Source organism: Hemiscyllium ocellatum, chromosome 23, assembly GCF_020745735.1.
Source record: "Hemiscyllium ocellatum isolate sHemOce1 chromosome 23, sHemOce1.pat.X.cur, whole genome shotgun sequence".
NCBI classification, from domain to species: domain Eukaryota; kingdom Metazoa; phylum Chordata; class Chondrichthyes; order Orectolobiformes; family Hemiscylliidae; genus Hemiscyllium; species Hemiscyllium ocellatum.
In genome coordinates, this window is record NC_083423.1 from 10,432,085 (window position 1) to 10,458,127 (window position 26,043).

The window sequence follows — 26,043 nt, forward strand, 5'->3', positions numbered from 1 at the left end:
AACTGGTTCATCAATTAAACTGTGAGGTAAAATGTAATTGCATCAAATCTGATCACTCAAACAATCCTGATTATCAGCTCCAACATTGGTGATTATGTTTTCAGTAGGATTAAGGTCTGAGCTCTGGAATTATTTCCCTAAACATCTCCAGTTTTCCTTCATCTTATGAGTCTGCCATTTAAATATACCTTTTTGGTCGGGTTGGTTAGCTCAGTTGGCTGGACGCCTGGTTTGTGATACAGAGAGATGCCAACAGTATGGGTTGAGTCCCCACACTGGCTGAACCTACCATAAAGGTCCATCCTTTTGAACTCATCCCTCAGCTGAGGTGTGACAACCCTCAAGTTAAACTCACCCAATTTAAGAGTGCGAGGAGGAGGAATTTCTTCCCTCGGAGGATTAATGGTCTTTTTTGAACTCCTTGCCACAAAGAACTGTGAGGGCAGAGTACGTATGTATATTTAGGGCTGAAATAAATAGATTCTTGATCAGTAGATGAATGATGCTTATAGGGAAAAGGCAGCAAAATGGATGTGAGGAGTGTGAGATCGGTCATGATCCCATTGAATGGCAAACCAGCCTCGTTGGCCCATATGGCCTACTCCTCTTCCCATTTCTTATTGCCATAGAGTCATACAGCATGGAATCAGACCCTTCAGCCCAACCACTGCACACCAACCATAATCCCATTCTAAACTAATCCCACCAGCCTACACTTGACCCATATCCTTCCAAACCATTACTATTCATCTACTTATCCAAATGTCTTTTAAATGTTTCAACTGTACCAGCGTCCACCACTTCTTCTGAAAGTTCGTTCCACCCACGAACTACTCTCTGTGTAAAAATGTTGACCCTCGCATCTTTTTTAAATCACCTTAATAATATTCCTCATAGTCTTAAAATCCCCCACCAGCAAGAAAAGACATGTGCCATTCACCTTAGCTACATCTCTGATGATTTTATCAACCTCTATAAAAGTCCCCCCTCAACCTCCTACATTCCAGTGAAAAAAGTCCCAGCCTCTCCATATAATTCAAACCCTCCATTACCGGCAACATCTTAGTAAATATTTTCTGAACTGTCTCCAGTTTAATAATATCCTTCCTATAACAGGGCAGCCAGAACTAGACACAGTATTCCAATGTCCTTTTTTAATTCTGTAATAGGATGAGGGCCTTGCTGGCTAGGCAGCATTTATTGCCCATCCCTAATTGCCAAGAGGGTAGTTGAGAGTCAACCACGTTGCTGTAGATCAGACTTCCTTCCCGGAAGGACATTAGTGAACCAGATGGGTTTTTCCAAACAATTGGAAATCGATTTATATTAGTCATTAGATTCTTAATTTCAGATATGTATTGAATTCACAATCCGCCATGGTGGGATTTGAACCAGGGTCCCCAAAACATTATCCAGGTCTCTGGATTAACAGTCTAGTGATAATATCACGAGGCCATCATGTCCCTATCTTTGTCCTGTGCAACCTCAACATGGCATCCCAACTCCCATACTCAAACGTCTGAGCAATGTAGGCAAGGTTGCTAAATGCCTTCTTAACCACCTTGTCTATGTAGACTTATGGTCTTACCAGTAATCTCACTCTAATGAGAGAGCAAGCCTTTGGTCCTCTGGGACTAAGGTGAGGTCACTACTATCCCCATGAAGAAACTTTTCAGACACTCGGCTTGCATTCCCTTTGTGTGTTCAAGTCTATCTGATGCTGGTCTTGCGAAATTTCCACAACATGAAAGGAACCAAAAGTAAGTTCCTGCTGTAATGGCACAAAATAAAACAGTCGATCCCATTTATTGAAACAGCACACGAAACTGAGTTACCAATAAATAAATAGGAACAATGTTTGAGTGTTAAGTAGTTGCGTGTATTGTGTAAAATAGCTCAAATAAATTAAAAGTGACAGTCTAAGAAATGATGAGTGGAAATTGCTGTTCCTCTGTTGCCAAAAGGAACCACAGAGGACAGCTGTCAGTGAACTGTAAATAATATTTAAGACCACAGGACAATGTCTGCATTTAAATGGGGATCAGTCTGAAAGTGATTGACAGCTGGTAAACTGTCCCCTGATGCCTGAGGAATATAGTCCTGCTGGGTTTTACATGGCACACTATATTCCGAATTGTGATTCCATGTAAGACTTCAACCAGGAGCAAGAAAAGAGAGGATAGAACACAGGCCTTGCCTGCAGGGTGTGCGTGGACCATTGGTCTCTCAGATCTCGAGGTTGCACCCCCACCTTGGACCACTTTCAAATGCTGCCCAACAGCAAGTGACATTTACGTCAAAGAAATTAGAAAGGTTTCATCTGCCAGCTGAGTAATGAGTAGGATTTCTCTTGGCAGTGAAGAGTCAAGTTCATTCTAATTTAATTCCAACTGTCAATGGAAATGAGGCGTTGTACCTTCTTAGAAATATTCCGCTGCAAGTCAGGCCTTTAATCTGCAATGAATTATTTGACCTGCTCTAACTATTCTATCTCAGAATTAGACTCAGAAAATCAGCCTCCCGATATTTACATATTTTTATTTCCTTTGTGTTTTTCATTTGCCACTGGTATTTTGGAGATGATTACAACAGAAGGTCACAGTTCATCAGCAATTACTTCATGTCGACCCGACAATTGACCCATTATAGTTTCTTTGTCACTAAATGTTAACTTGCTATTCAGCATTTTTATTAATGTGCTGGCTGTTTAACACTGTTGCAGATTTGTGGTGCTTTTATTGTGTTTGATGAAGAGTTATTGTTAATTAATCAGTGGTGATCAATGCACAGTGGGTTAGGTAGCCAAAGAAATGGCAGACAGCCAACTGCAAGCAGGTATAGGGCTTTCAAACTTTAAGCACAAGTAATTTATGACAGCGTCAATCTTTTGTAATGCTACGAGAAAAGAATCAAATGACAGCTTGATGAAACAGCACAGAGGAATACAGAAATATATTACAGAATGATTGGGTGTGAACATTTCAAAGGAAGCTGATTTTCTGAGTCTAATTCTGAGATAGGATAGTTAGGGCAGGTTGTAATTCATTGCAGATTAAAGGCCTGACTTGTAGCGAAACATTTCTAAGAAGGTACAAGGCCTCACTTCCATTGTCTGTTGTAGTTAATGAGTCTAGATTAGAGTGGCACTGGAAAAGCACAGCCAGTCAGGCAGCATCTGAGGAGCAAGATTTTCCTGCTCCTCGGATGCTGCCCGACCGGCTGTGCTTTTCCAGCACCGCTCCAATCTAGACTCTGTTTTCCAGCATCTGCTGTCCTCACTTTTGCCTTGTTAATGAATCCTAGCCCCCAATGCAATGTGCAAATCATTACATCTGTGTGGGCAAAGAGTGAGAATATGTATGTGATAGAACTCACAGGCTTACAGGTTGATCTAGCTCCTGCCAGTCTCATTGCACAGACAAGGACACTGTTTCAGCATTACCTTACTCAAGAATCACCCTCAGTAATACTTCTGCAAACCCTTACAACCACTTCCAACACCACATGCTGCAATGTGCAAAGGTAGAGCACAATGTCATGCTGGGGACTCTCCATAAAAGTGAGTACCCAACTTATTCTGTGCCACTCCGAGCTCCATGCAAGTTGGCTGCATATTCTTCTCGCTTATGAAGAGGTGATGGCCTCAAGGTATTATCACGAGACTATTAATCTAGACACCCAGGTAATGTTTTGGGGACCCAGGCGGATGGTGGAATTTGAATTGAACAAAACTTTGGAATTGAGAATCTAATGATGATCATAAAACCAATGCCAATTGTCAAACAAAGCCATCTGGTTCAATAATGTCCTTTAAGGGATGAAGGTGATTCTTACCCAGCCCTGGCCTGCATGTGACTCCAGACTCACAGCAATGTGGTTGACTATGAACTGGCCTCTGGGCAATTAGGAGTAGGTGATAAATGGTAGCCAGTGACTCCCACATCCCATTAATAATTTATTTTTAAACTGCACAAGAAACGTTGTTGAACTGCTCCGTCCTGCTCGTAGGAGATGTAGGCTGTGTGGAAGAAGCAGATCATGATAGGATTGCATTAATTCTGTACATCATAAATAGGCTGACTGACCATTGTATTAGCATTTTAAATTGTACTTTTAATTGGAAGAGGTTGCATGATGCGGAAGAGCAAAAGGACTTGAGGATTCTGATTCACAAAACAGCGCCACCAGTTGATATAATCCCATTCAGATAAAAGTGGATGAAATTCTCGACTTAGATAAGGAGCACTGGTTCTTAGGGCTAAAGGGATCACAGACAATAGGGAGAAAACAGGAATAGGATACTGAGTTAGATGATCATATTGAATGGTGGTGCAGGCCCAAAGGGCCAAACACCTGCTCATATTGTCTATGTTACTATGGTTACCAGGTTCAATGGTGTAGTGTTTGGAACCATGACCAGGTGGATCTCATTGACTATGAGATCCTTGACAGGGGCTGTTAACCTGGGCCAATCAGGGAGTCCTGGCTGACAATTAAATACAGGAGATTCAGAGAGTCTCCTCAGTCTAAGGACTGGCTCTAAGCTGGCTGGTTAGAGCCCATGAACTGTGCAATTGTAAATAAAAGGTAACTTGGTGATGGGATTCCAGCCTCTGTGTTATTTCAAAAGGCCTAGGTCTTGAATCTACTTGCGAGACGTAATGGTAAATCTATTAAAAAAAACCTCAGTACGACCATAATCAGTGTGCTCTGCAGTTTAGGGCTCTACTCCATTGAAAGGATGTTCACGCAGGAGAGAATAGATAACGCAACTTCATTATAATATTATCTACAAGAGGGAACTCAAGATAGAATTGAGACTGTTATTATTGGGGTAGAAAATATGGTAGTATTTAAATTTATCAAGAAGGGATAGGATTGAAGGGTGTAAAGTTTACTCATTGTTCATTGTGAGATTCATGGGAAAGGCTGTCATTTCCATAACAGTTTTTGAAATCAATACCTTCCCAGATCATTTCCAAATGGCTGCTAAGAGTCAATGACACACATGACAAGAGTCAAAAATGTCAACCAGACCAAATAAAGACAGCAGATGCCCCTGCCCAGTAGACATCAGTGAACTTGATGGGTTTTTACAATAATTGATAGTAGTTCTTTGTCCACCATGACTAAGACTAGCTTCTATTCCAGATTTACTAATTGAATTTAAATTCCACTAGCTACCCTGTTGAGACTTGAACTCCACCCCAGGGGCATTTGACTGTAGGTTATTGATGCAGAGACATTACCAAGATGTCACCATCACCCCTTGATTAAGCACAAGTGTTAAAGAAGATTCAGAGTAAGTTCGGACACTGCAATATTTTATTAAAGAAAGTGATTGAGGCAGAAGTCAAGTAAGAGTAGGTGAAGGTAATGGAAAGTGGAATAAGAAGATGTATGAGCATAGAATCTGGATTGTAAATGCTATCATGTGAAGGTTAAACAATGACATGGGCTTTATTACAATGAACTGCCTACTTTCATGTTGTCATGTCAGTATAATATGGAGGCACTCTCTGGTCAATTGAACCACCTCTTCATAGTAGAAGGCAATTATTGCTAACAATGATATCTGTTAACAAATTATTTTATAGATTCTCTTCTTAGATCATTCCAATTGCTTTCACAAAGCTTCTGAAGCATTCTTTTTTTGCCTTCAAGGCAGCCCTTAGGGTGGTGTTCCAATTCTATTACTGAAAGACAACATTGTAGCATCAAAACAACAAGTCTGATTTTCTTTCACGATAAATGCACTTTTTTTTTTGTGAGCCTCTAGCAAATTCCACCACTCTGAAAAATGTTATGGTGTGACATGTTTCCACAACTATCATTTCCTCATAGCTAACAATGAGTACTTTTCTTGTACATTTTTTTTTATTTGAATGAAAGAGACACTATAAAAGCTAGCTGTCTGACCTTCTCCCTGACACAGGTCACTGTACCCAAGAGGAAACTACTTCCCGTGACTGTGATGTGAAGGCATAGAGTTGTCTAGTGAGGCTGTACAATAAGAACTGTCAGAAGTGACTGGAGGAGTCTAAGGGCACAGCAGGATCCTGCAACATATCTGGTGGGAGGTGTTTCTCATGACTGTCTTGATAAATCGCTTCACCACCAAGGGCAAGCAATTGGACAATGGAGAGAGCTAACCGCAGCAACTGTACAGTCCCAAATTGGGAACAGTTCTTCAAAATGGATGCACTTTTTTACTTACAATGTAGAGCAGAGAGACAGGCCATTCAGTCCAACTCCTCCACATCTATAATTATGCTCCCTCTGAGATCCCTTCTCATTCTTTCTGTCTAATCTTATCCTTCTATGCTTTTCTCCTTCAATGTTGCCTGATTCCCCATAACTGCAACCAGGCTGTTCATTTCAGTTACTCAAATTTCACACTTCTACCACTTTCTGGAAGAAATAACTTTCTCTAAAATTTCCTTTCAGATTTATAATGTCTGCACCTGGAGCAAAAGATTCATCTCGTGGGCCAATTTAAAGTTGCTGAAATGGCTGAATCCTGCATTGTATTCAATTGAGCAAAAAAAAACTACTGGTTTGAAATATTTTTATTCGAATAGATTAAGGGGTAGTTCGAGACTGACCAAAATCATTTCACAGAGGGGTCTTTATTGCCTTCAGGCAGTTGAGATGTTCACTCCATTCAGTGAGTTTGATGGATGCTTTTTTTTTTCTGTTGGTTGCAAGGTTCCTCTGTGAAGTGCGTTTAGACAGAGACTTACAATATAATCTGCATCGCTGTCACTGACTCCAGCAGTTCAGGAGCTACATTTCAAGCCATGCTTTATATTTTGCAGAAAGAGCTTGTTAACATAATGAGTGTAAAATAATCTGTGTAAGTATATATCTCATATCGTGCAGTGCAGGTTGAGGTTTCAAGTAAAGGAGCACTTACAATGTATTCCAATTTGTAAGTACTATTCACATACGTAATATTTTGATATGTTGAATGACCAATAGATATTGGCTGGATACCTCTTTGCTGTAATAGTCTCATGGACTCTATTCATTCTCCTTAACAAGCAGTGGGAGATTTCTTTAACATTGCATTCCAATTCATTCCATTCAGGCAGCTCCAGTTCATCTACACCTCTGGCATCTATCCAACAATGTCAAAAATTGCCGAGCTGTGTCCTACATATAAAAGCAGGACAATTGCAACCCAGCAACTACTGTCCCACCCATCTACTCTTGGTCATCAGTAAAGCATCATCAATAGTGCTAACAAGCAGCACCTGCTCCGCAATTACCTGCTCACTGACACCCAGTTTATGTTCCGCCAGGGCCACTCAGCTCCTGATCTCATTACAGCCTTGGTTCAAATATGGACAAAAGAGCTCATTCCAGAGGGGAGATGAGAGTGACAGCCCTTGATATCAAGGCTGCATTTGGCCGAGTGTGGCAACAAGGAGCCCTAGCAAAACTGGAATCTCTAGGTATCAGGGGCAAACTGTCCACTAGTTGGAGTTATAGCTGGTACATAAGAAGATATTTGTAGTTGTTGGAGGCTAGTAATCTCAGCTCCAAGACATCTCTGCAAGAGTTCCTTTGTAGTGTCCTAGCTTCAGCTGCTTCATCAATGACCTTGCCTCTATCATAAGATCCGAAGTCAGGAAGTTCAACAATGATTGCATAACGTTCAGCATTATTTGTGATTCTTCAGATACTGAAGTAGTTTGTCCAAATGTTTCAAGACTTGGACAATATCCAGGTTTTGGCTGACGAGAGGTAAGTAACATTCAGACAGATAAAATCCAGACAATGATCATCTCCAATAAGAAGCAATCTAACCATTGCCCCTTGACATTCAAGGGTATTGCTACCACTGAATGCTCACCTATCAAAGTTGAGGATATTATGATTGAGCAGAAACTGAACTGGGTTAGACATATAAACGCAGTGACGACAAGAGCAGGTCAGTCTCCAGGAATCCTGCAGAGAAACATAGGAATATAGAAAATAGGTACAATAGGTATTCAATAGGTATTCAATCTTCATGGAGAAAGTGAGGTCTGCAGATGCTGGAGATCAGAGCTGAAAATGTGTTGCTGGAAAAGCGCAGCAGGTCAGGCAGCATCCAAGGAACAGGAGATTCGACGTTTCGGGCATAAGCCCTTCTTCAGGAATGAGGAAAGTGTGTCCAGCAGGCTAAGATAAAAGGTAGGGAGGAGGGACTTGGGGGAGGGGCGATGGAGATGTGATAGGTGGAAGGAGGTCAAGGTGAGGGTGATAGGCCGGAGTGGGGTGGGGGAGGAGAGGTCAGGAAGAAGATTGCAGGTTAGGAAGGTGGTGCTGAGTTTGAGGGATTCGACTGAGACAAGGTGGGGGGAGGGGAAATGAGGAAACTGGAGAAATCTGAGTTCATCCCTTGTGGTTGGAGGGTTCCCAGGCGGAACATGAGGCGTTCTTCCTCCAACCGTCGTGTTGTTATAGTCTGGCGATGGAGGAGTCCAAGGACCTGCATGTCCTTGGTGGAGTGGGAGGGGGAGTTAAAGTGTTGAGCCACGGGGTGGTTGGGTTGGCTGGTCCGGTTGTCCCAGTAGGCGGCCTGTCTCCCCAACATAGAGGAGGCCACATTGGGTGCAGCGGATGCAATAGATGATGTGTGTGGAGGTGCAGGTGACTTCAATCTTCATGCCTGCTTCACCATCAATATAATCCTGGCTAATCATCCAACTCAGTCTCCTGTTCCCATTTTCTCTCAATACATTTTGATCCTTTTAGCTCTAAACTAAAGATGTAAATAAGACATATTAGACTCAGAATATTAACTCTGTTTCTGTTTTTATTTCAGATTTCCAACATTCAAAGTATTTTGCTTTTATCCCCAGAACATTAGCTTGGCTTTCTGCTTTACCATTATATCACCACCACCCCACAGGTTACACTGTCACAATAATGCATGTTGGGACCTTGCAGTTTAGAAATTGCTTACCATATTTCCCACATTCCAGTAGTACACTTCAAAAATATTTCAATTGCTTGTTAAGTCCTTGAGGACATCATAATGTGTGCAATGTGCTATATAATTGCCAGTCCATCATTTTTTTCTTCTTCAACAGTGTAAGAATATTTGTTCTGTTTCCTGTCCTCTTATCCTGCCCAAGAGAAATGAGTAACCCCATCGATGTGCCCACATCCAAGCGTGTGGATATGCCAAACTCTACTGGCACCAAGGTCTGTCACCATTTGAAAAACCTTAACTTGCCAACTGTGTCTTACATTTCACAGATACTGGTTTTACCCAAAGCAGCCGTAGTGTCTGGTGGTGGGGAGAGAGATGCAGTGGGAAGTAAACTTGAACTAACTCCACAAAGACCGGTATCTTGTCACCAAGTCACCCTTTACTTACACAGGCATAGTATATGACCCTGACCCAGCTAGCTCAGTACTGGCTCCTCACATGAGCAGCACCCCTGACACTCCTGTTTATATTTGTCAGCCAGGGCTCCCTGATTGGACCTGGTTAACAGCCCCAGTCATGGAATTCATATTCCTATGAGGTCCATCTGGCTGACCTCAACACAGTCATTATAAGATAATTTGAGAAAAGTCATACGAGATAGATATTCTTGCTGGATCTTTTATTTTGAATGTATGCTCTTGATAAGGGCTTCGTCAGAAATTAAATGCCCATTACAAGATGCTTTTGAGAAGGTGGTAGCATGTCACCTTCTTGATTTAAAAATGCAATAAGTAGGTGCAAAAAGATTAATAAATAAACTAATGATACATTTTGAAAAGAAAACTAGTCTCAATAATGATGGCTATTAAACTATCATTGATTGTTGTAAAGACCTACCTTGTATACTGATGTCCTTCAGCGAAGGAAATCTGCCATCCCACCTGGTCTGGCCTACATGTGACTCCAGATCACAGCAATGTGGTTGACTCTTAACTGTCCTCTGAAATAACCTAAAACAGCATTTTTAGATTTAGATTAGACTTACAGTGTGGAAACAGGCCCTTTGGCCCAACAAGTCCACACCGACCCGCCGAAGCGCAACCCACCCATACCCCTACATTTACCCCTTACTAACACTACGGGCAATTTAGCATGGCCAATTCACCTGACCCGCACATCTTTGGACTGTGGGAGGAAACCGGAGCACCCGGAGGAAACCCACGCAGACACGGGGAGAACGTGCAAACTCCACACAGTCAGTCGCCTGAGTCGGGAATTGAACCCGGGTTTAAAGCACTGTGAGGCAGCAGTGCTAATCACTGCGCCACCTAATGAACCAGTCCAGACCCTCTCAAAATATTTCAAGAAAATAGCCCAGACGCTACTAGTTGTTTTAAGCAGGTGTAATGCGAATATTCCAGGAGGGATGCAACTAGTCAAACCACTTAGTTTTAAATAAAACAGAATTTATTTACAAGATTATTGAACGAAACACAAACAAAACAGAACAGAATAACCTAGCCTATCTGAAAACCCAACAGATTATCCCAACTTAATGAAGCGGTTCCCAATACTTACAATAATTCCCATAAACACCCCTTGGCACTAAAGGTAAAATCAAACAACCTGGTCTTTTCATTAGAGAGAAGAAGCTTGAGAGGTGACTTAATTGAGACATATAAGATAATCAGAGGATTAGATAGAGTGGATAGTGAGAGCCTTTTTCCTCAGATGGTGATGGCTAGCACGAGGGGACATAGCTTTAAATTGAGGGGGGATAGATATAGGACAGATGTCAGAGGTAGTTTCTTTACTCAGAGAGTGGTAGGGGCATGGAATGCACTGCCTGGAACAGTAGGAGACTCGCCAAATTTAAGTGCATTTAAATGGTCATTGGATAAACGTATGGATGAAAATGGAACAGGATAGATAGGCTTCAGACTGTTTGCACAGGTCAGCGCAACGTCGAGGGCCAATGGGCCCATACTACATTATAATGTTCTATGACCTGTGCCTTACACGGAGATGTCAGAGAGAGAGGATCAGCATAGACCTGCTTCTTTGGGTCCAGCAGTCTTAAACTGCCTGACTGCTTTCAGTGAATATCTAGACTACCAAAACCAAATCAAAGCAGCAAAAAGCTGAGCTGGGAGAACTGACCACTGCCCTTTCATTGTACAACTTGTTTTTAAAACTTAAAGCCTTTTGCCTGCGGCAGTATCCGTTAGCTGTAATCCAATTGCCCTAAATTCCATCCAAGCCAGTCTTTTCGGAATCACTGCTTTTACGATCTCCCTGAAAACAAAACCAAGGGCAGCATAACCTTGTCCAAGGAGCAGTGTCATCACACATTCAATTTAAAAGTAATGAGAGGTGGGCACAAAGTGCTAACCTTGTCAGTGACATCTACATCCCATGAAATAATAAAGAAAGGTGCTAATTATCAAAGTTTATGGTAAGTGGGTTGTCATGAAAGTACTTTTGAGATTCCAATCAGATAGTCTTATTGCACAGCATCGCAAGCTCAAGGGACTAAATGGTCTTCTCTTGTTCTTATTTCATATGCTCGAATGCCCCCATGATTCTCACACTCACTTTCCTATCTTATCCACGTATGCTGTTATTTACTGTGCAACAAAAGAACTGCAGATAGGGACTTTCAAGACCCTAGCCTACAGATGGTAATGGAATGGTGAAGCAAACACGTGGAACATGTCTCTTTTTGTTTCAAAGAGCTATAATGAGCACAATAAGAACTGGCAGAACAGCTCAGTTTGAACTGCATCTTTCTTTCTTCATACAGCTGAAGTATGTCAGCGGTGGTTTAAGGCATTAAAGAGCTGTATATTGGAAGAGATTTATTAAATCTATGAGGAATTTTTCCATGTAGGAGAGCAGCTGCCACTCTGCGACTCTTTGTTTTTCTAAGGTAGAACGACGCAGTGTTAGATTCTGTAATTGAAAGTTGCACTGCTGGTGCCATGATGGTCACCAGCTGATGCAATTAGATGCCCACAGCTTGTCATCTTGATGTTCACAGGCTGTTGGCTTTGCCTACACATTGGCTGACTTACATGCACAAGGCTCTAATTCAGTTGACATCTTAAGGTTATTTATAGAATACTTTGGTTCTTGAATCTTGCACGCTGGCCGCTGGAAATAAAACCTTTCTTTCCCCTTTCTTTCTCTCTCTGCATTTGTGCTATTCTTTCCTTAGATTTCAGCCTTTTTCCACTCACTCTCCCTGCTCCCTCAAAAGACATAATTTGCACCATCACTCATGAATTTAATAAAGCCAGGTTTGATCTGATTCAGAAGTTTTCCTTTCCATTCTGCTCAGAGATACTATGGAACATCTGTTTAGTAAGATCCATAATGATTTTATGGCTCCACACTAATGCTGTGCATATCAGGTCAAAAATGCTGGAATTGCAAAGCACAACTATCAGGATTATTACTGAATGGCCTGTTTGTATTCCCATGTTTCAATGCCTACTGTGTCCAAAAATACAGGTGTATGTCGAAGGATCCATACCTAAAATGTTAAGTTGCCTTATCTCTTTTCAAATACAGAGGGAAATGTGGTGTATTCCCAGAAGTTTGCATTGGTTTCATCTTTAAAGCTTCAGGTTCATGGTTTTAAATTGAAATTCTGATTTCCTCGTGTGGTATTGAAATGCCACAAGTTTATTGTAAAACGAAGACATCCTAACAGCTGGAAACTTCTTCAGTGTAAACTGTCTCTCCAGGACAGCGTCTGTAATCAAATTTGACATTTTCATCACTTGTTCCTTTTTAAACCAACTATTTCTGTTTCAGAAAATCCTCTCAAAGCTGGACACAACCTGTAATGTTAATCTTTTAATCCCCTCCCATTGAATTGTATAAGTTAAAGAAGTAAAAGCCAGATGTAGAGGGTCAGCACTTAATGTTTCCTTGGACTCAATTGTACTGCATTGCCATTACATCTGTAATTTGCCTAGAATTTAAACTAGACATTCATTTCAGTGATTCTCACCTCTACTTCAATTATTATTAGTTATTTGAACTTACTAATTTTATGAGTTTGGTTCATGATTTTGGATATGATTTTTAAATTATTTTTCATTGTTAAGGCTTCAGTGAAATCATCACTGATGCTAGGTTTTCATTAGTTCAGTAATGATTATAGTTTTTGATGAACATATCCAACAGTGCAGTTCAACCACAGGATTCCATGCCTTTAATTGCCCTGAGTCCATCCGTCCCTGCAAAACTGCGATAGAAACAGGAGTTTGCCCCACACTATCTCAGACACAGTTCCTAATCCGAGATTCTACTTACCTTCCTCCCCTTCACTCTCTCATTTAACAACCTATTTCTTTCATCAGTCATCGCTGTCAAAAAGTGTGGCACTGGAAAAACACAGTAGGTCAGGCAGCATCCACAGAGCAGGAGAGTTGACGTTTCAGGCTAAAGCCCTTCATCAGGAATGTCAGAGGGCAAGGTGGCTGTGAGCAAAATACGAGGGTGGAGGTGGGCTGGGGGGAAGGTAGCTAGGTAGATACAGGTGGGGGTGATGGTGATAGCTCAGGGGGGTGGAGTGGATAGGTGGGAAGGAAGATGGACAGGTAGGACAGTTCAAGAGGGCGGTGTTGACTTGGAGGGTTGGATCTGGGATGAGGTGGGGGGGACAGGAGATGAGGAAACTGGTGAAATCGACATTGATGCCATGTGGTTGGAAGGTTCCAAGGCAGAAGATGAGGCGTTCTTTCTCCAGGCGTCGGGTGGCATGGATTTGGCAGTGGAGGAGGCCCAGGATTTGCATGTCCTTGCCGGAGTGAGAGGGGGAGTTGAAGTGGTCGGCCATAGGGCGGCGGAGTAGTTTAGTGCGTGTGTCCCAGAGATGTTTCCTGAAACACTCCGCAAGTTGGCGTCCTGTCTCCCCAATCTAAAGGAGACAACATCGAGAGCAACGGACTAGATGAGGTGTTTAGATGTGCAGGAAAATCTCTGCTGGATGTGGAAGGATCCTTTGGGGCCTTAGATGGAGGTGCGGGGGGGAGGGTAGTGACAGGTTTTACATCACTTGCGGAGGCAAGGGAAAGTGCGAGGAGTGGGGGGTGGGTTAGTGGGGGGCATGGACCTAATGAGGGAGTCACCGAGGAAGCAGTCTCTGCAAAATGCTGATGGGGTGGGGAGGGAAATATATCTCTGGTAGTGGGGTCTGACTGTAGGTGGCAGAAAAGACAGAGGATAATTCACTGTATCTGGAGATTAGTGGGGTGGAAGGTGAGGACCAGGGGCTTCTATCCTTTGATCAGTCTATTCTCCAATCACTGCTGAAGCATCCATCTTTTTGTCTTTGTGAAACCGTTGTCCAAATTGTACCAAATGTTGAATGCTGTATAACTGTAGCTGTAACACTGTAACCTGCACTTCATTGTATTAACCTGATGCACTTGTATCGTACAATTTGCCGATAAGACACACTTTTCACGGTACCTCAGTACACGTGTCATTAATAAACCAAATCCAAAATGCAAGCTGCTCAAGCAAACACTGCAAAACTACAGCATTTTTTTTCAAATCTTGTAGCTAAATGATGCTGTAGGTTTTAATTCAAATAAATATGCATGACTGATTGATCAGCTACCTACAATTCTGACTCTTCTGGATCTGAATTACCTGCTGATATGACACAGATTTTTATTCTATCTTATAAGTTCAGTGCTACTAAGTTATAGTGGTGACCCTGAGCGATGGCAGGGAGTCTTTTCCCACCAGGACCTGAGCATTCTTCGTATTTGACTTGTGTTGCTTATGCATTGTCAAGTATTGGAGTCATCTTTTTTGGTGAACAAGACTGGCGTACAGAGCAATTTATCTCCATTGATGTGCACAATCCTTCACATTTACTGAGAAAGCCTACCTTCTAAGATCATCGACAGATGAGCATCTAGTTGTCAGTCTAGCCTCTGGTTACTTCTCTGTTTTTGCCAACATTTGTTAATTCTCATTGGTAGAATGACAGTTAACTTGATGCTGCATTTCAACGTTGCAATTCTAGCAATTTAAGTGTACCTCTCAAACTCTGTTCCAGTGTGGATGTGGATGAACGAATTAGGCATGACAGCTCAGAAAAGAGGAATACATGGAGCATGGCAAAATATATGCTTTCAAGGAAGGAAGGTGGATCAACAGTGTGGATATTTTCAACATGTTAGAGATGAATGACATATCTTACCATATAAATCAGTCTGCACAAATCCATTAATCAGAAGTAAAAGCAGTACTGAGTATGAGCATGTGCTTTGCTTTCAACATTACCTACCCTGATATTTGTTATAAATTGCAAAAAAATATAATGGATGAGGAAAACATCAGTCAATAGATAAAATCCTTTTTTATATTTGAGAAAGCAAATTGTCTCTAACTGACTCCAAAATTTATTTTATCCCAACAATCGTAGCTTGTGGGCCCCAGAGGAAATGTATAGTTAAAATATCAATCCATTAGCAACTACAGAAGACATTCTGTCTTACATTCTTCAACCGGACTGTTAATCCAAAGACCCAGGTAACGTTTTGGGGACCAGAATTCAAATCTGTGTGGCAGTTGGTGGAATTTGAATTCAATTTTAGAATCTGAGATTAAGAGTCTAATGATTACCATGAAACCATTGCCAATTGTCAGAAAACCCATCTGGTTTACTCATGTCCTGTAGGGAGGGAGACTGCCATCTTTACCTGGTCTGACCTACATGTGACTCCAGACCCACAGCAATTTGATTGACTCTCAACTGCCCTCCGGGCAATTAGAGATGGGCAATAAATGCTGGCCTAGCTTGTGAATGAGTGCAAAAAAGTTATTTTGTAACTTCTGCAATTCGATCTAGCAACCCGAAGGCCGGTATAATACACCTAACTTTTTAAAAAATAATCTGAATGTGTCCAATATCCGAGTCTCTCACACACTTTTATTCAAAATTCATAGTTTCGCGGTTGAACTCTTTGATGGTTTCACCTCTTCATTTATCTGTTCCTCTGATTGTCATGAGGAATGAAATGTTTACTTAGACACAGAAGTTATCATTAAACAAAGAAAAAAACAATATTTAATAAAGTAACTTTTCAGTAAATCACTTCCTTTTTTTATAGAAGATGATATTTGCCTTTGACGAATCATGAACAATGACACTGCTGGGTCTAGAGAGCTGCCGGCCATTTGATGGTTGGTCAGTGGTTGCAGCTGCATGGTGACTTCATGGTTAGCACTGCTGCCTCACAGCATCAGGGACCCATGTTTGAATCTGCCCTCTGGCCACTGTCTGTGTGGCGTTTGAACATTTTCCCCCTGTTTGTGTGCGCTTCCTTTGGGTGCTAGGGTTTCCTCCCACCATCCAAAGATGTGCAGGTTAGGTGGGCATGGTAAATTGTCCATAGTGTCCAGGGATGTGCAGACTAGGTTTGATTAGCCTTGCGAAATGCAGGGTTACATGGATAGGGTTAGTGAGGTAAGTCTGGATGGAATGCTGTTTTGAAGGTCAGTGTGGATTCAATGGGTCAAATGGCCTGTTTCCACACTGTAGAGATTCGATGATTCTAATTGGACTTCCTCTTAGGTGTAAGTATAAATCCCGTCCCAAGGCAATTAACAGTCTGAGGAGCCCTGATGTGACAATCCAGAACTAAAGTATATTATTGCAAGATGAAGTGCCACCCATCTAAGAGATAGATGATGATGAATTTCTCCTTGCAGGGGGTCTTTGGAATTCTCTATCCCAGACAGCTGTTCAGGCTGACTTTGTGACCCCAGCTGATAGTAATACTGAACAGGTCAGATCCCAAAATTAAACCTGACTTGATAGGTCATATGTTTATTTTTTGCAGTTGGTTGCTATGGCGATTAATCATTGAATACATGCGCTCAGGGAGACCTAGCAAGCGGAAATCGGTTCAGCCTAGCCTTTAAGGTGGGAGAGTGGGATTACCATCTCCATGTAAAACTCAGTTCAATATTTCAAGTCAATGAGCTTTTAACAGAACAGTCAGAAATGAAATATTATTTTCCTTTCCACAAACACATTCTAACCTGCTGCTTATTTTATTTCAGCTTTTCAGCATACTTGGTAGTTTGCTTTTTAATCAAAAAGTTCACCTATGTACTTTTAAAATAACGCATAGAGTACTATGCAACAAATATCTCCTTTCTTAATTGGAAGTTTATATTCTGCATTCCTTCTATGTACCTGTCATTTAAAATTGATCTTTGAAGTATATCTTATAGTAACAAATTAGTGAGTATACTATATTCATATCCCAACCTGGGAGGGTGGGTTAGCATTTTAAAACTTGCACATAAGCCAAAATATTTTGAATGCAAAAGATAGTTTAATTGTACTGTACTTTTAAGATTTTCTCAGAGAATTATTTACATTAATTATTAATTTTAATGTGTTGTATTTGATTCAATTATGCCACACAAATGTGTATAATTGTAAACATTATGCCTGCATTCAAAAAAGGTTGTAAATGTAAGCACAGCAATTACAGACCAGTTAGTTTATCTTTGATGTTGGGAAACTGCTTAAAGCAATTATTCAGGATAAAACTGATATTCACATAGAAAAATGTGGGTTAATTCAGAAAAGCAGGCAAGACTTTATTAAGGGAAATTCGCATGTTGCTGCAGTTGTTTTGAAGAGGTAACAGAGAGGGTTGATATGCTATTGATATGATGTACAGGGACTTCTGGAAGGTGTTTGGTACATTGTCACACAGACTTGGAAGGAAAGTTATAGGTCATGGAATGAAAGGGTCAGTAGCAACATGGATGCATAATTAGCTGAGGCATGAGACATAGCAGAATGATGGTTCATGGGTATTTTGGGGATTGGGAGACCGTTTGTAGTGGAGCAGCCCAGGGGGTGTATTAGCCTCTTGCCTTTCCTACTATATATAAACGTGATGTAAAGGAAACAATTTAAAAGTTTAATGATGTTACAAAATTTCAGGGGATTTTTTGTGAGCTCCCTACAGAAGATCTTCCTCTAATATTTCTTATAACCTAGCCACACATTTAAACTGAAATTCTAAGTCTGTAAAAATTGCTAGTAATGTTCTTTTAAATCTACTTATGTTGATCTTGTTTTGTGCACCTCCTGTCCAGCCAGTGTAACCTGTATGTTTAAGCACCCTATGATCTGGATGTTCCTGTTTATATGATATGCCTGAACTGCTCACAGAAGAAACCTTTTCACTGTACTTAGGTACATGTGACTGCAATAAATCAAATCTGCAAAGGATACAATGTAAACCTTCAAAAGAACATCGACAAGTCCACAGAATGAGCAGAGCGTGGACTGATGAAGTTCAATGCAGAGAACTATGAAGTGACATTTTGGTAGAAAGAATATGGGAACATAATATAATTTTTTTTAAAAAAATGCTATTCTAAAGGATATGCAGGAGCGATAAGATTTTGGTGTATATGTGCATTCGTCAGTAAGGTTGGCATGCAGCTCAAGAGGGCTGTGGAAAAGCATACAATTTTACAGGGTTCATTAATAGATCTGTAGAGTACAAGAACACAGAGCTCATGCTGAACTTATAAAAGACACTTGTCTATCCTCACCTGAAGTATTGTGTACAATTCTGAGCGTCACCCTTTAGATCGAATCTGAACACATTAGAGACAGTCCAGAAGAGGTTTTCCAGGATGGACCTAATGATGAGAAACTTCAGTTTTGCAGATAAATTGGAAATGTTGGGATTGTTTTTCTTGGAGAGAAGCAAGCCACATGAAATTTTCAAAATCATTTGGGCCTGGACATAGGGAGAAACTATTCTTGGAGCAGCACGGGGCACAGATTTAAAGTGATTAAAGGTGAGTACAAGGCATCATCATAGGGTGGGTCGACTGCAGGTTGAAAGTAGAGTCGCAGGTAGTAGGATAGTGAAGAAGGCATTTGGTATGCTTTCCTTTATTGGTTGGAGCACTGAGTATAGAAGTTGGGAGGTCATGTTGCGGCTGGACAGGGAATTGGTCAGGCCACTGTTGGAATATTGCATGCAGTTCTGATCTCCTTCCTATCGAAAGGATGTTGTGAAACTTGAAAAGGGTTCACAAAAGATTTACATAGAAGCTGCTAAGGTTGGAGCATTTGAGCTATCGGGAGACGTTGAATAGGCTGCGATTGTTTTCCCGGAAGCATCAGAGGTTGATGGATGACCTTATAGAGGTTTATAAAATCATGTGGGGCATGGGTAGGATAGTTAGACAAGGTCTTTTCCCTGAACTCGAGGGCACAGGTTTACGAGGAGAGGGGAAAAATTTAAAAGGAACCTAAGGGGCAACATTTTCATGCAGAGAGTGGTGTGTGTACGGAATGAGCTGCCAGAGGAAGTGGTGGAGACTAGTACAATTACAACATTTAAACGACATCTGGATAGGGATATGAATAGGAACAGTTTAGAGGGATATTGGCCAAATGTTGGCAAATGGGACTAGATCTACTTAGGATATCTGGTTGGCATGGACGAGTTGGACTGAAGGGTCTGTTTCGGTGCTGTACGTCTCTATGACTCTAAGACTCGATATTCATTGGAATTTCAAAGAATAATAGGTGATCATATTGAAACATAAACCTTCCTGCTGAATTTAAACCAGCAACACAGAAAAGATTTATCTCGTGCAGTAATCTGAGAAAATGCATGAGGCCAAGAACTATTTGAGGTACAACTTAACAACTTTATTTCTTAAAGTAAAACAGAGAATAATTAGCTAACAACTATTTACAACTTTTTTTTTCTAACCTATCTTTTACATTCCCTTCTATAATATTTTTCTGATAAACCCCTCCCCCCATTAAAATTTACCAAAAATTCAAGTTTTCAAAAATCAGCCTGCTGTCAAATCTTCTGTTTGGATCTTTCTGTGTCTTTTTTACTTTATCTTAGGGATTATGCTTCAGATGTCACAGATTGATAAAGGTACCTTTAAGAAAGCAATTCGCCGGGCAGTCTGTAGATGTCATTGGCTCGGCAGTTCTCTCAACTGTTCAATTTTCCCCAGTCTTAAATCCCCAAAGCATTGGATTGTGACATTGGCTTTTAAGATTGTAAATATACTAAATTCAAACTTGATTGGAGTTTGTGTTTTTTGGGGGGAGGGTATAATTTAAACGGATTGGTCTAATTTGAAATTGTTTTTGTCTACAGGCAACCAGCTGATCTAGCTTACAATCAAGTGTTACATCGTTACTTTATTCAGAACACTTGGTGCTGTCAAGTAGTTCAGCTAGTTTTTAACTCTTTTAAAGATACAGTAAACCCATATCTTCATAACACCTCCCCCAATTAGGAAAAAAAATCATACCAAAAAGATTGCTTCATTTTTTTCTCAATTCTTTAAACATATGACTCTAATATACAGGTAACTTTAAGTTCACCTTAACATCTTCACATATAATTGTATATATGTATATAACATTAAATAAAGGCAAATCTCATCTAAACTTTATCAGTTAAATTCACGATAATGCATCTGCAATTACATTCTTATGACCCACAACATGTATGATTTTTAAATTAAAAGTTTAACAAAAGATTCCAATGCAATAGTCTCATATTCTTGTCTTTAAAGCGTTCTAAGAATGTAAGTGGATTGTAATCCGTGTACACAATCATCTCCGTCACATTGTTTGTGACATACAGATTAAAATATTGTAAGGCCAGTGCCAAGCTCAATCTTTCTCGATTGTGGAGTATTTCCTCTGGTGGATGTTGATCTTCTTCGAAAAGTAGCCAACTGGCAGTTCAATCCCATCCTCATCTTCCCGTAGGAGTACAGCTCCAACTCCTATGTCACTAATATCAATGGCCACTTTAAAAGTTTTGAAAAGTTTGATGTAGTTAAAACTGGTTTGGTGCTTAACATTGCTTTCAAATGGACAAATTCCTCCTAGCATGGTTCTGTCCACCGAAACTTTGTGCTCTTCTTCAGTCAATCGGGTAACAGTACCACCACACTGTTGAAGTTTAGAACAAACTTCTGATAGAATTCACTGAGTCCTAAGAATCAAAGCACTTCTTTCTTTGAGGTTGGTCATGGAAATTCCTCGATGGCCTTCATTTTTGCATTCCATGGAGTCAACCTTCCGAGATTGATGTTATGTCCCAAGAATGTCACCTCTACTTTCATGAATTCAGTTGCATTTAAGTTTAACACCAGTTTTGTTCTCATAGTTGTTTAAAGAGCTCTGCCAATTGTGCCATGTGATCTTTTTAGGACGTACTGAAGATCACTACATCATCCAGATGCACTGCACAGTTTGTTAACTCAGTCATAACTCGGTTCATGAATCTTTGGAATGTGGTTCGTGTGTTCTTCATTCCGAATGGCATCATTTAAATTGATATAGCCCATTTGGGGTTACAAATGCAGAAATTTCTTTTGCTGTTTCTGATAAAGGCACCTATCAGTAACCATGCATTAAGTCCAACTTGGTGATGTAACTGGCTTGAAAATGTGTTGCTGGTTAAAGCACAGCAGGTCAGGCAGCATCCAAGGAACAGGAAATTCTATGTTTCGGGCTAAAGCCCTTCATCAGGAATGAGGAAAGTGTGTCCAGCAGGCTAAGATAAAAGGTAGGGAGGAGGGACTTGGGGGAGGGGTGATGGAGATGTGATAGGTGGAAGGAGGCCAAGGTGAGGGTGATAGGCCGGAGTGGGGTGGGGGCGGAGAGGTCAGGAAGAAAATTGCAGATTAGGAGGGCAGTGCTGAGTTCGAGGGAATCGACTGAGACAAGGTGGGGGGAGGGGAAATGAGAAAACTGGAGAAATCTGAGTTCATCCCTTGTGGTTGGAGGGTTCCCAGGCGGAAGATGAGGCGCTCTTCCTCCAACCGTCGTGTTGTTATGTTCTGGCGATGGAGGAGTTCAAGGACCTGCATGTCCTTGGTGGAGTGGGAGGGAGAGTTAAAGTGTTGAGCCACGGGGGGTTGGGTTGGTTGGTCCAGGCGTCCCAGAGGTGTTCCCTGAAGCGTTCCGCAAGTAGGTGGCCTGTCTCCCCAGTATAGAGGAGGCCACATCGGGTGCAGCGGATGCCTTAGATGATGTGTGTGGAGGTACAGGTGAATTTGTGGCCGATATGGAAGGATCCCTTGGGGCCTTGGAGAGAGGTAAGGGAGTAGGTGTGGGCGCAAGTTTTGCATTTCCTGCGGTTGCAGGGGAAGGTGCCGGGAGTGGAGGTTGGGTTGGTGGGGGGTGTTGACCTGACGAGGGAGTCATGAAGGGAGTGGTCTTTGCGGAACGCTGACAGGGGAGGAGAGGGAAATATATCCCTGGTGGTGGGGTCCTTTTGGAGTTGGCGGAAATGACGGCGGATGATACGCTGTATACGGAGGTTGGTGGGGTGGTAGGTGAGAACCAGTGGGGTTCTGTCCTGGTGGCAGTTGGAGGGGCGGGACTCAAGGGCGGAGGAGTGGGAAGTGGAGGAAATGCGGTGGAGGGCATCGTCAATCACGTCTGGGGGAATCTGCGGTCCTTGAAGAAGGAGGCCATCTGGGCTGTACGGTATTGGAACTGGTCCTCCTGGGAGTAGATGCGGCGCAGACGAAGGAATTGGGAATATCCCCTGCACCCGATGTGGCCTCCTCTATATTGGGGAGACAGGCCGCCTACTTGCCGAACGCTTCAGGGAACACCTCTGGGACGCCCGGACCAACCAACCCAACCACCCCATGGCTCAACACTTTAGCTCTCCCTCCCACTCCACTGAGGAAATGCAGGTCCTTGAACTCCTCCATCGCCAGAACATAACAACACGACGGTTGGAGGAAGAGCGCCTCATCTTCCGCCTGGGAACCCTCCAGCCACAAGGGATGAACTCAGATTTCTCCAGTTTTCTCATTTCCCCTCCCCCCACCTTGTCTCAATCGATTCTCTCGAACTCAGCACCGCCTTCCTAACCTGCAATTTTCTTCCTGACCTCTCCACCCACACCCCACTCCGGCCTATCACCCTCACCTTGACCTCCTTCCACCTATCACATCTCCATTGCCCCTCCCCCCAAGTCCCTCCTCCCTACCTTTTATCTTAGCCTGCTGGACACACTTTCCTCATTCCTGATGAAAGGCTTTAGCCCGAAATGTAGAATTTCCTGTTCCTTGGATGCTGCCTGACCTGCTGTGCTTTAACCAGCAACACATTTTCAGCTCAGATCTCCAGCATCTGCAGACCTCACTTTTTACTCGAAGATGTAACTGGCTTGTCTGACTTTCTGAATACAGTCCTCCAATCTAGGAATTGGAAATGAGTCCAATTTTGTACGGCATTGACCTTCTGATAATTCATGCAGAATCGTTATGTCCTGTCCAATTTGGGAACTAAGATGATCGGCAAACTCCACTCGCTCTGGCTTGGTTCGCTTATGTCCCCATCCAACATGGCCTCCAACTCCACCTGGACCTGTCTGGCTTTGAAAGGATTAAGCCGATAGGGGTGTTGTTTTATCGGAGCAGTATTCCCCATGTCTATTTCATGTACACTAGCACTAGTCCTCCCCATCTGATTCTGACATATGTCCTTTTACTGCAGTGACAAAACTTTCAACTGTGTTCTATGCTCCTGAGACAGATAGCTCACTAACCTATCCCACTCCTCAAGAACTTCTTCGTTTTTTAACCTATTTTGAGGCACCTCAAAATCCATATCATCTGGATTTGATTCGTCACTCTGTGGGGCAGTAACTGACACCTGTTTCTCCAGCTCTTTCTCTCTAGTATAGTATGGTTTCAATATGTTCACATGACATACTTGGTACTTTTTTTCTATCAGGCATCTTTACTCGAGAGTTCACCTGACTAAACTTTTTCTCAATTTGATAGGGACCACTAAACCTGGCTTTGAAGGGATCTCCTATCACTGGTAACAGCACTAGCATGTCATCCCCTCAGGAAAACGTCCAAGTCTCAGGGCATTTATCTGCCTCCCATTTCATTTCTACACTGTTCCCTCTTTAGGTGCTATTTAGCTAACTCTCCTACTCGATTTAATCTCTCCCTCACCTCCGATATATAACGTAAGTGTGAGATCTCCGTCTTTGGTCCTATCAATTTTTCTTTAATTAATTTCAAAGGTCCTCTCACTTCATGATGGAGTATTAACTTGAAGGGAGTGAATTCAGGCATCTCTAATGGCAAACAATACAAATAGGATATCTTTATCCCAATCATTCAGGTAATCCTGACAGCGTGCTCTCAAAGTGGTCTTCAAGGTCTGATGCCACCTTTCTCAGGCTCCCTGGGATTCTAGATGATACACATTGGATTCCTAAGCTGTATACCTAAGCCAGCCATAACCATCTTTAACAGCCTAGCAGTAAAATTTGATCCTTGGTCTGATTGAATCTCTCTGGGTAGTCCACACCATGTGAAGAAAGCTACTAACTCTTCAACCACCCTTTTTGTTTTGATACTGCGTAATGGAATTGCCTCTGGAACGGATGGCAGACACATCCATTATGGTTAACAAGTATTGGTTCCCACTTTTAGTTCTCGGGAGGGGACCTACACAATCAATTATAACCCATGTGAAAGGTTCTTCAAATGTAGGAATTATCAACAAAAGTGCTGGTTTTATTACCACCTGTGGCTTACCTATCATTTGGCATATATAACATGTACCACATCCTTGTGCATTCCAGATCAATAAAAAAGTTCATGTTCTACCCATTACACCTCCTGTCTGTATGCGACCAACAACACAATCTGGTGTACATCAGCCCAGTTCTCCTCTGTGTTAACCTGCCTTGGTCTCCATTTCCACCTTAGGATTCTATCTTTCAAACAATAACGCTTCGGAGTATTCTCTGCTTCCGTTTCAGAGTACACATCTGTACATATATCTTTTCTTGTCTTGCCTTGCTGTTGCAAGTCCCTTAGCCTTTCAGGACGAAACACTTCTGTCTGACCCTCTGCTGTTCAGGTTTTTCCTGCACCATTACTCCAAACAGGGTATCCACTAACTGAACCTCAACGCCTTCATCTTTCCCTTTACTTTTCGCTTCATGCAGTGACTTAGGTTCGTGGGATCTGGTTACCACAGAGCCTGGGAAAATACCATCATGTTTCTGTTTTAACTCCTCAATTTCTTGGGCTTCCTTGGGCTTCTCCACAACAAGGGGTGTTATTCCCACCTTGGATCCTGCTAAATCATTCTCAAGAGCAAACTGAATTCCTGGAACTGACACTCTGACAATCACTCCTACTATAACTTCCCCAGTCTTGAGTTGGCACTCCAATTTAATCTTATATAGAGGAACGCAAAATTTCTGTCCACCTATCCTACAAATTACCACACCCTCGGGTTACAGATCAGAAAGAGTGCATATTTACCCATCCCTTACCAACTGCAACTGCCTAGATCCTGTACCTCTCAAAATTATAACTCCGCCTGTTCTTTCTGAGTAAACTTTACCCGCCAAGGCAAGTTCTTTGAAAAGATCAGGTACTAACTCCATAGCCAGTGCCTGCCTAGGCTGTGCACTCTCCTGCAGCTCCTCGACTCTTCTTGGGGTTTCATTTATTACCTTCACCAATGCCATTGACTTAGCTTCTTTTACCACATCTTTTCCTACAATGTTTTTCTTTAATGACCAGCACTGTGACTTTACCTGTCCCACTTTACCACAGTGGAAACACCTGAGGCCTTTCACCTCCTTCCAAACCTCTTGGGCTTCTTTTTTATCCTGTGGCAAATTCTTAACCAGTGCGCTCTACTCCCACAATATCTCCCCTTATCCCAACTTCTATCTCTCACATGATGAAATTCTGGCCAGAAGCTTTTCTTATGCACCAACATGTACTCACCTGCTAATTCTGCTGCTCTTCTCACTTCCTGAACTTTCTGTTCCTCCACGTGAATTCTTACCATCTCTGGAAGTGAGTTTTTAAACTCCTTCAGCAGAATAATCTCTCATAGAGCCTCAAAGGGCTTATCTATGTTTAAAACATAGACTCATCAATGAAAATGACTATGTTTAATTCTTTTGAACTCAACATCAGTCTGACCTGGTTCCTTCTTTGTGTTTCTGAACCGCTGTCTACATGCGTCTGGTACCAATTCATAAACATTT